The sequence below is a fragment of the Uloborus diversus genome, unplaced genomic scaffold, assembly GCF_026930045.1.
Source record: "Uloborus diversus isolate 005 unplaced genomic scaffold, Udiv.v.3.1 scaffold_589, whole genome shotgun sequence".
In the NCBI taxonomy this organism is placed as follows: domain Eukaryota; kingdom Metazoa; phylum Arthropoda; class Arachnida; order Araneae; family Uloboridae; genus Uloborus; species Uloborus diversus.
This window is the reverse complement of record NW_026558779.1, coordinates 94,494-104,286: the sequence shown is the minus strand read 5'-3', so window position 1 is coordinate 104,286 and position 9,793 is coordinate 94,494.

Sequence of the window (9,793 nt, the reverse complement as noted above, 5' to 3'; positions counted from 1 at the left end):
TAAGTCTATTTTAGTTATTATTTTCTGAAACTTTCTCTTTTTGCAACCATAGATATAATATTGATGAAAAATAAAATTCAAAATTTGTGGTTCATTTATTTACAAGCCCTCAGTAATGTTTTTTTATTGATTACATGAATACCATTCCTATTCTTTACCGTTCTTTCGATCATAAAGAACGAGTGACACATTTGTCAAGATTTTACAAAGAACGGCTCGAAAAGTAAAAATTGATTTCTAGCAGTTTATATATTTAAAATAAATAAAACAAAAAGAATTCCGCACATTTATCATGCACGCATTCATTAAAAATAAAAACAATAAAAATAGAATTTTTAAAAATTCAAAAAATAAATAATTTTTTGCTCATGTTTTTTATTTTTTTACTCTTATTTGTGCCTTTCTATTGAGGTACCCTCAGTGAGTTCAGAGAATTTCTTCTAGGACAATAGATGGCAGCAGCGCACCGATTCGACCTCCCGCACTTGCACAGGTTCCATTTTAGACGCTCGGTGTAACCAATATCTATATTGTCTATAAAATAATATATAACGTCTCAGAGAATATGTATCGAGTATATATTTTCACAGTACGTATTGTTTATCGTCACGTTTTCTCTTTATCGAGCTTAGCTATTTAAAATATTATACATATTTTACTAAAAATCAAAAACAGTTAACAAAACTCCAACAGGCAAAATTTGTCCATTCGGAAGTTTTCCTTCTCAACAATTACATTATTTCTCCAAGGAACTTATTCATGTAGAAAGAAGCATATCTTACAGTCCTCTAAAAAATTTCCAAAATATGTATTATGTACATTGAGTTTTCTTTTTGAGAAAGTTAGTATGTTAAAGCAACTTTTAACTTCTGAAATGTGCAAAGTTGATTCTCTCTCTCTCTTTCAGACGTAACTCACATTTTTTCTTCGTTTATGATAGTTAGGTAAATTTTTAATTCAGAGATCAGTGCTTTTTATTTTGCTTCATCTCTTAATATATAACTACATTATGTCTTAAGGACTTATTTTCTGAAAAAGGGCCAAAACACACCTGTACATAGGGTTTCCTTTTAGTCATTCATTACGGAGAAAAAACAACTTTAATTTCTGAAACGGAGCGGGGGGTCGGTTCTTTCGGCGCTGCACATTTTTCTACATTTGTCATTGTTTCGCTTTCAATTCAATTATAAAACAAAGGACAAGTGCTTTTAACTTGCTTTCATTTCTTAATACAGTGGAGTATTGACTTACTCATGGATGTGTTACAAGACTCCTCGCGAAAGTCAAGATTTCCTACTGTAAAAAAATGGTACATATACTACTTTTTAATAAACATACACTAGAATTTCAGACACTTGTAAACAACCCTCTGTTTTAAATCATTCTTAACTTTAAACTACCGTTTCCTACATAAAGAATTAAATTTATACTTTATAGAAAAATATATATTAAAAAAACGCTGTACTTTCAACGCAAAATGCTGTTACAATACAGAAAATCTTTTAAAAATTGTAAGAAACTTTCTTTTTTCACGTTCACAAGCTTTAGATAAAGCAGCGCACTTAGGTTTTATTTAAATTAACTTTCACATTTAGAACGCAAAAGGATCAATAGGATATGGAGTGGTTATTCGTGCACACTAACGAAACGAGGTTTTACCCTAGTACGTTACAGTGTGGGAACATTTTATAATCAATTGGATTATAAAATGTCAGGGAATTCACGTTTTTTTCTTTTGTTTCATTTTTTAATAAACTACATTGTTTCTTCAAAGAACTTATTTATGAAAAGAGAGGCATTTCTTGCAGCTGTCCAAAATGTTGCCCTAACGTACCTGTATGTCGGGTTTTCGTTTTAAAACGGTTATTACGGAAGGACAACTTTCATTTATCTTCTATCTTTCTTTCAGACGCAACGTATTTTTTAGATCAGTATTAAGTATTATTCATTTTATTTCATTTCTTAACAATTACATCGCTTCTTTCAGAAACTTATTGACTAAAGAGAGAAGCATCTCTTGTCGATCTCCAAAAATTGCCTACACATGCCAGTACATTGTGTTTTCTTTTCAAAATGGTTATTATGAGGAGAAAACAACTTTAACTTCTCAACCGGTGCATAGTTGATCCTTTCAGAGGCAATTTTTCTTCGTTTGTCATTGCTAAATTTTCCGACTAAAAGAAAAAAAAATCTGGGGATTATTATTTTTCGTTTTGTTTCATTTTTTAACACTTACATTGTTTCTTCTAGAAACTTATGTTAAGAAGAGAAGTATATCTTGCAACGCTCCAAAACAAAACTCGCCAAAACATAACTGTACATAGGGTTTTCTTTTTAAGATGTTCATTAAGGAAAAAAAAAACAACTTTAACATCTCAAACGGTGCATAGTTGATTCTTTAAGAGACCATTTTTCTTTGTTAATCACTGCTAAATTTTTCGACTAAAAAAGAAAAAAATTGGAGGATTATTGTTTTTCGTTTTGTTTCATTTCTTACCAATTTGTTTCTTCGAGAAACATACTCTAAGAAGAGTATTATATCTTACAGCGCCTCTGGCCAAAACATTCTTGTACATAGGGTTTTCTTTTCAAGATGTTCATTACGGAGAGAAAACAACTTTAACATCTCAAATGGCGCATAATTTACTCTTTCAGAGGATATTTTTCACCTTTTGTCATTGCTAAATTTTCCGACTAAAAGAAAAAATAATCGGAGGATTATTGTTTTTCGTTTTGTTTCATTTTTTAACAATTACATTGTTTCTTCGAGAAACTTATTTTAAGAAAAGAAGTATATCTTGCAACGCTCCAAAAAAAAAACTCGCCAAAACATACCTGTACATAGGGTTTTCTTTTTAAGATGTTCATTAGGGGAAAAAAACGACTTTAACATTTCAAATGGTGCATAGTTGATTCTTTCAGAGACAATTTTTCTTCGTTAATCAATGCTAAATTTTTCGACTAAAAAAGAAAAAAAATTGGAGGATTATTGTTTTTCGTTTTGTTACATTTCTTAACAATTATATTGTTTCTTCGAGAAACATATTCTAAGAGTAGTATATCTTGCAGCGCCTCTGACCAAAACATTCCTGTACATAGGGTTTTCTTTTAAGATGTTCATTACGGAGAGAAAACAACTTTAATATCTCAAACGGTGCATATTTACTCTTTCAGAGGATATTTTTCACCTTTTGTCAAATTTTCCGACTAAAAGAAAACAAAATCGGAGGATTATTGTTTTTCTTTTTGTTTCATTTCTTAACAATTACATTGCTTCTTCGAGAAACTTATTGTTACAAATTCTGTAAATAGTAATTATTTTTATAATTAATTTGTTGTAATCTGGCTAAATTTGGCGTTTATGCCATTATCTTTCATTTAAAATTATCTTAGTAACCTAACCTGTAAATAGTTTCTCGTAATGAATATACAGCCCCCTTACATTCGAATGAAATATATGGTCCCTTCATTTCTGAACGATAAGATTTGCGAATAGAGTAAAAAGAAAATATGAGAAATCGGTAGAACAAGGTAGGATTTTCTGGATATTTCTTTGCCAAGTATAAAAGCCGTGTGGCATTTGAATGAGTGTTAGTTTTGCTTGTGAATCGTATCAGCCGTGCGCTGGAAAGCATATATTTAGCTCTGTGTGTATTAGCTTTTGCGCTGTGTTTTTGCGTATTTTGAAGTAAATACGTGTGTGACCGTTGAGTTTACGGTGTTAATTGATATTTGCTTAAGTGCCGATGATTGATTTAGCAGTAGTAACTACATTTCCTGTACATAGCTGTAAATAAATCTCCTGTGCTTTTCTCAAGAACTGTGTCGTCATTCAAAGAAAGTTTGAAGTTGCACCGAACGCGTAACATTATTTTAAGAAGAGAAGTATATCTTGCAGCGCTCCAAAAAAACCCGGCCAAACATACCTGTACATAAGGTTTTCTTTTTAAGATGTTTATTACGGAGAGAAAACAACTTTAACATATCAAACGGTGCATAGTTGATTCTTTCAGAAATTTTTCTTCGTTTGTAATTGCTACATTTTCCGACTAAAAGATAAAAAAAATCGGAGGATTATTGCTTTTTTTTTTTTTTTTCATTTCTCAACAATTACATTGTTTCTTCGAGAAGCTTGTTTTAAGAAGAGAAATATATCTTGCAGCCCTCCAAAAAAAAAAAAAAAACGGCCAAAACATACCTGTACATAGGGTTTTCTTTTTAAGATGTTCATTACCAAGAAAAAACAACTTTAACATCTCAAACGGTTCATTGTTTATTCTTTCAGATGCAATTTTTCTTCGTTTGACATCGCTAAATTTTCAATTGAATTATAAGAAATAAGAGGATCAGTGCTTTTAATTTTAATTCATTTCTAAACAATTATATTGTTCCATCAATGAACTTATTTATGTCAAGAGAAGTTTAATATAGCAGCTCTCCAAAAATATATCTGTACTTCGGGTTTTCTTTTTAAAATGATTTTTAGGAAGAGAAAACAACTTTAACTTCTCAAACGGAGTATCTTTAATTTTTTCAGCTGCATCCCATTTTTTCTTTTTTTTCATTGTCAAATTTTAATTGAACTATAAAATTATAAATTAAATACAGAAGTTTTAATATACCACGTTTTTAAAATGAACTAAAAAGTATAAAAATATATCCTCCCTTCCGTCGTCATGTTAGAAGATTTATGCAAAAATGTTGATTAAAATTAGAATAAACAAATAATTAATAGTTCATAAATGAATTTGATTATAGAACATTGCATTGTCATCGGATCTGAGGTCGCATATTAAATTTCAGAAGAATCCGATCACAGAAATTGGGCTAGAATTGAGTTGCATGATTCCACTTGAACAGACATACAGTACACCAAACAAAGTTAATAAAATTGGAATAAATTACTAAATAATTATTAATTAATTAATTTGATCATAGAATATTGCATTGTCATTGGGTGAAAGGTCGCATTCCAAATTTCAAAAAAATCCGATGACGGGAAGTGGGGGAAAATATAGTTGGAAGATTCCACCCGAACAGACATACACCAAACTAAGTTATTAAAAACATGATAAAACCCAAGGGTCAGTGTTTTCGTTTATTTCTGTTCTTAATAGGTAATTACATTTTTTTTTTCCCAAGTAACTTAATTATGTAAAGAGAAGCAGATTTTGCCGCTCTCCAAAATATTGCCGAATCCTACCTGTACATTTGGTTTTCTTTTTAAGATAGTTATTACGGAAGAAAATCAACTTTAGTTTTTTTTTTTTTTTTTTCCCCGCGTTTGGCCTTTTTAAAGTTTTCAATAATTGTAACAAAAAGTTCCGTCCGGAACTGAACGAGACTACTTTCCCGAAAACCAACATCAATTTTCTAGTAATCTAATTAATATTCTCTTAATTTGCCAAGACTGCAAATTTTGTCAAACATATGTTTTTTAACATTTTAAGCTGATTTCTAGAAACAAAATATGCCTCGCTCATCTGATGAAATAGATGCGTAAAAAATTAACGAACAAATAAAGAAAGTAGTACTTGTTAAACAATGCAGCTTATAGATTTTTTCATAAAAAAAACTCTTTAATCACTTTCGAAAAAAAAAAGAATTCATTATATCAAAATAATAATAATAATAATCGTTTGTAAGTTTTTTTTTCTTGGTAAAAGTACAGAACCTAGGATTTTATTTTCAAGTGATTTCCAAAAAATAATAAATAAATATACTTAAGAAAACAAATAAAAAATAAGATGTCCGCTTAAATAAATAATTTTCAACATCAAAAAGAAAAGAAATCATGCTCGGCTCTTTTTGTTAAAATATTATGGACTACCAATTTCTCCCGTTGCCAAAAATAGAATAAATTAATGAAAACTTTAGAAAGAAATTAAAAACCTAATCATATCAACAGTACATTCACAGTAAAAACTAGGGCTGAGGAGTCGGAGTCAGGCTGATTTTTGGGTGTCGGAGCCGGGAGTCGAAGATTTAAAATTCCATAAGTCGGTGTCGGAGTCGGTCATTCTCCCTCCATGTTTGCACCTCTGCCAGTACATGCAGAGTTGGAGTCAGACTGATTTTGCGATAAAGGAGACGGGAGTTGGAAGATTTTAAAATTCTAAAAATTGGAGTCGGTAACTTGCCGTCTGAGTCTGCAATTCTGCCAATTGGACACAATTTGTTCTGCTACAGAATTGGAGTCGGAGTCGGACTGATTTTGGGGTACAGGAGTCGGAGTAGACGGCCTTAAATTTTAAGAGTTGGAGTTGGGAGTTGGTCCTTTTCCTTCCGTAGCCCTGGTGAAAACATCTGCGCTTCGAGTTCATTTCATTTTGATTCAGCCATCTGACTACGTCAATGTCTAGTCTACTTGATATGATATTTCTATTTTTATCAACAACTTTCTTGAAATCAAAAATTCAGAATTTATTTAGAATCAGCACAATTTTCTTGTGCTAAAATAATTCATGATATCTTTTTTTTTTGAACTGCTCAAAAAATACCCTTAAAATAGTTAAATGGGAAAAAAAAAAACCTTTTCTATATATTTCTCATCAATACCTTTTTACGCTTAAGTTTGTTTGAAGCAAATCCGGCTTCAATTTCGGGATCATTGCTCAAATCAAAAAGATCTACTGTAGTACATGTTTTTTATCTAGAGCTTTTGCCGGCAGAGTTTGTATAAAGCACTTTAGCCTTTAAGTTCGAGATTCATCTCGTTAAATTTCGCCGCCGGTGCTTTTTTTTTTTTTTTTTTTTTTTTTGTCCCTTTCAAAGTTGAACGAAAATTGTTCAAACGCAAAAGATGCTTTCTGTACTTGTACTTCATTAAGATTTTTTTTTTCTAACAAAGTGTTTTTGAAGCAAATCCGTCTTCAGGGTACGGGATCTACATTCGCCTTAAATTTCCCCGTAGGCACTAATGTATAGTTTTCTTGAACTGTTCAAAAATTGAAAGAAAAATTGTTTAAATCAAAAAGCGAAATATGGGAAAGAGGTGTCATCACTGAGATATTCGAACGCAACGCAAAGTTTGTTTGAATCGATCAGTTCACTCAAAATTTATTTGGAGCGGGGGGGGGGGGGGCAGACAGACCGACACACATTTTCCCCGTCTCAAGACCATACTGTCAAATTTTCAATATTTTTTTAATTTTATTTATTTTTGACTTTTTTAAGCGATATTTTTAAGATGCATTTAAGCCTTCTTTCATGCTGTTTTCTTCTTTCTGTTATTTTTTTCGGGAAAGTAGGCTAAAAAAAAGCAGAGCATCACTGCTTTTAATTCTATTTCATTTCTTAATACTTACATTGCTTCTTGCAGGATCGGAAACTTATTTATGTACAAAGAAGCGTATCTGGCAGCTCCAAAAAATTGACACTGGGTACATTGGGTTTCCCTTTTATTTTTAAGATGATTATTACTGAGAGAAAACAACTTTACCTTTCTTCTCAAACAGCTCATTATAAATTCTTTCAGAGGCAACGCTTTTTTCTCCATTTGTCCTGATTAATTTTCAATTGAATAATAAAAATCAAAATATCAAACATTTTCGTGTTATTTATTTTCTCAATAATTACATTGTTTCTTGTAGGAACTTATTTATGTACCCGGAAGCAGAATTTATTTCAACAGTCTGCGACGCTGATCAAAAACAAAAAATAGTCTGCAAAATAAACCGACATTAGAATACGCGTTAAATCTAAAAACGGCACCGAGAAATACTTAAAAATAAGATGATAACTGAAGCACATAGAAAATACGATACAAACATTCGTTAGCTGAAATTTAAGATTCTTATTTCTTGAAAACTTTTATGTACCTCCCCCCGAACTAAGAAATAGTCTGCAAACTTTCCTAAGAATCTGCGACGCATATCGCAGTTTCTGCTTTCGGGTTTGTGTACAGAGAGGCATGTCTTGCAATTCTCCAAAAATAAATAAATAAATAAAACATATCAGTATGTGGGGGGGGGGAGTTAACTCTTTAAAATGGTTACTAGAAGGAGGAAACAACTTTGTCTTTACAAACGGCTCACAGTTGGTTCTTTTAAACCCAACGCATTTTTCTTCGTTTCATTTTGTTAAGTTTTCAATTGAATTATAAGAAATCAAAAGATGGGTGTTTTTCATTTTATTTCATTTCTTAATAATTACTTTTTTTTCTTCAAGGAAACTTATTTATGTGAAGAGAAGCATAATTTGCTGCTCTCCAGAAAAATTGCAAAGCATACCTGTACTTTGGGGTTCTTTTTTAAAATGGTTATTAAAAGAGAAAACAACTTTAACTTCTCAAACAGTGCATAGTTTATTTTTCGGAGGCAATTTTTCTTTGTTTGTCATTGCTAAATTTTCAACTAAGTTATGAAAAATCATAAGATTATTGTTTCTCATTTTATTTCATTTCTTAATAATTACATTATTTTTTCAAGAAACAAATATATGTAAAGAGAAGTATGTATGTCTTGAAGTTCACTAACAAAAAATGCCAAAACATACCTGTAAATTGTGTTTTCTTTTTAAGATGTTTTTTAATAAAAGAAAACAAATTAAACTTCCCATCCGCGCATATATTTGTTTTTTTCAGACGCAACGCATTTTTCATTTGCCATTGTTAAATTTCAATTAAATCATAAAAAATCAAAGCATCAGAGTTTTTAACTTTATTTCTGTTTTTAATACATAATTACATTGCTTCTTCAAGAAACTTATTTGTGTAAAGAAAAGCATGTCTTGCGGCTCCGTTCTCCAAAAAATTTGATAACCTGTACATTGGGTTTACTTTTTAAAATGATTATTACACAGAAAAATTAATTTTAACTTCGTTAACTTCCCATAGTTGGTTCTTTTAGACGCATTTTCTTTGTTTATGACAGCTAAATCTATACATATAATAAAATAAGATGTTTGTGTGTGTGTGTGTGGCGCGCTTCCCGGGAAAACGGTAAGGCCTAGAAAGATGAAATTTGGTATACAGGTACAGTTTCTGCCGAAGATGTGCACCTCGGGCTTCGATTTTTGATATTTTAATTAGAAAAAAAGTTATTTAATGTTTTATGTGTTTTTTTGCACTTTTTAGTACTTTTTACCTCACAGACCCCGAACCAATCGCGCCACACAAATATTTTTTGTACTATAGTGTTGGAAATTTAATTTTAAATACGATGAATGAAAAAATTTTGAAGATAGAGCAATTTTTGTATTTTTTATGAGTTTTTGAAAAAAACCTTCAATTTGCATTTTTTCCTGGGTTTTATATTTTTTTAATATCATAATGCGAGAAGTATCACAGCCTCATTTCTAAAATTTAAGTTGGTAATAGTAAAAAGATTTCGCCCTCTTCAGAAGAAAAAAGTTCTTAAAAATACGCAATAGTTTTTTTTTTACAATTTTTTTAATGCTGAACACATCATGTCTTTCTACGCATCGGTCGAAAAAAGCGTTCTTTAATCTTTTATGCCTCTGACGTCACTATTTAGATTTCGATTCGATATTTACGACGGAATCTTAATCGGAAACAATGTTATTTTTTTTTTTTTTTTTTTTTTTTTTTTACTATATAGCTTACTTCTACATTTTATGACGTGATGACCACGTGTTTTTCCGGCAGTGCTTTTTTTTCCCCCTCTCCTTTTTTTTTTTTTTTTTGTTTAATTTAAGGATTGCATTCATTTCTTTTTCGAATTCCGCCCCCTCCCCCCAAGCTGGACCTTTTGCTGTATCTATATTACGTTACATTTCATAGATGTGCGCATTTAATTCAAGAAAAACAGCGAGATTTTTTTTTCTTCGTCAC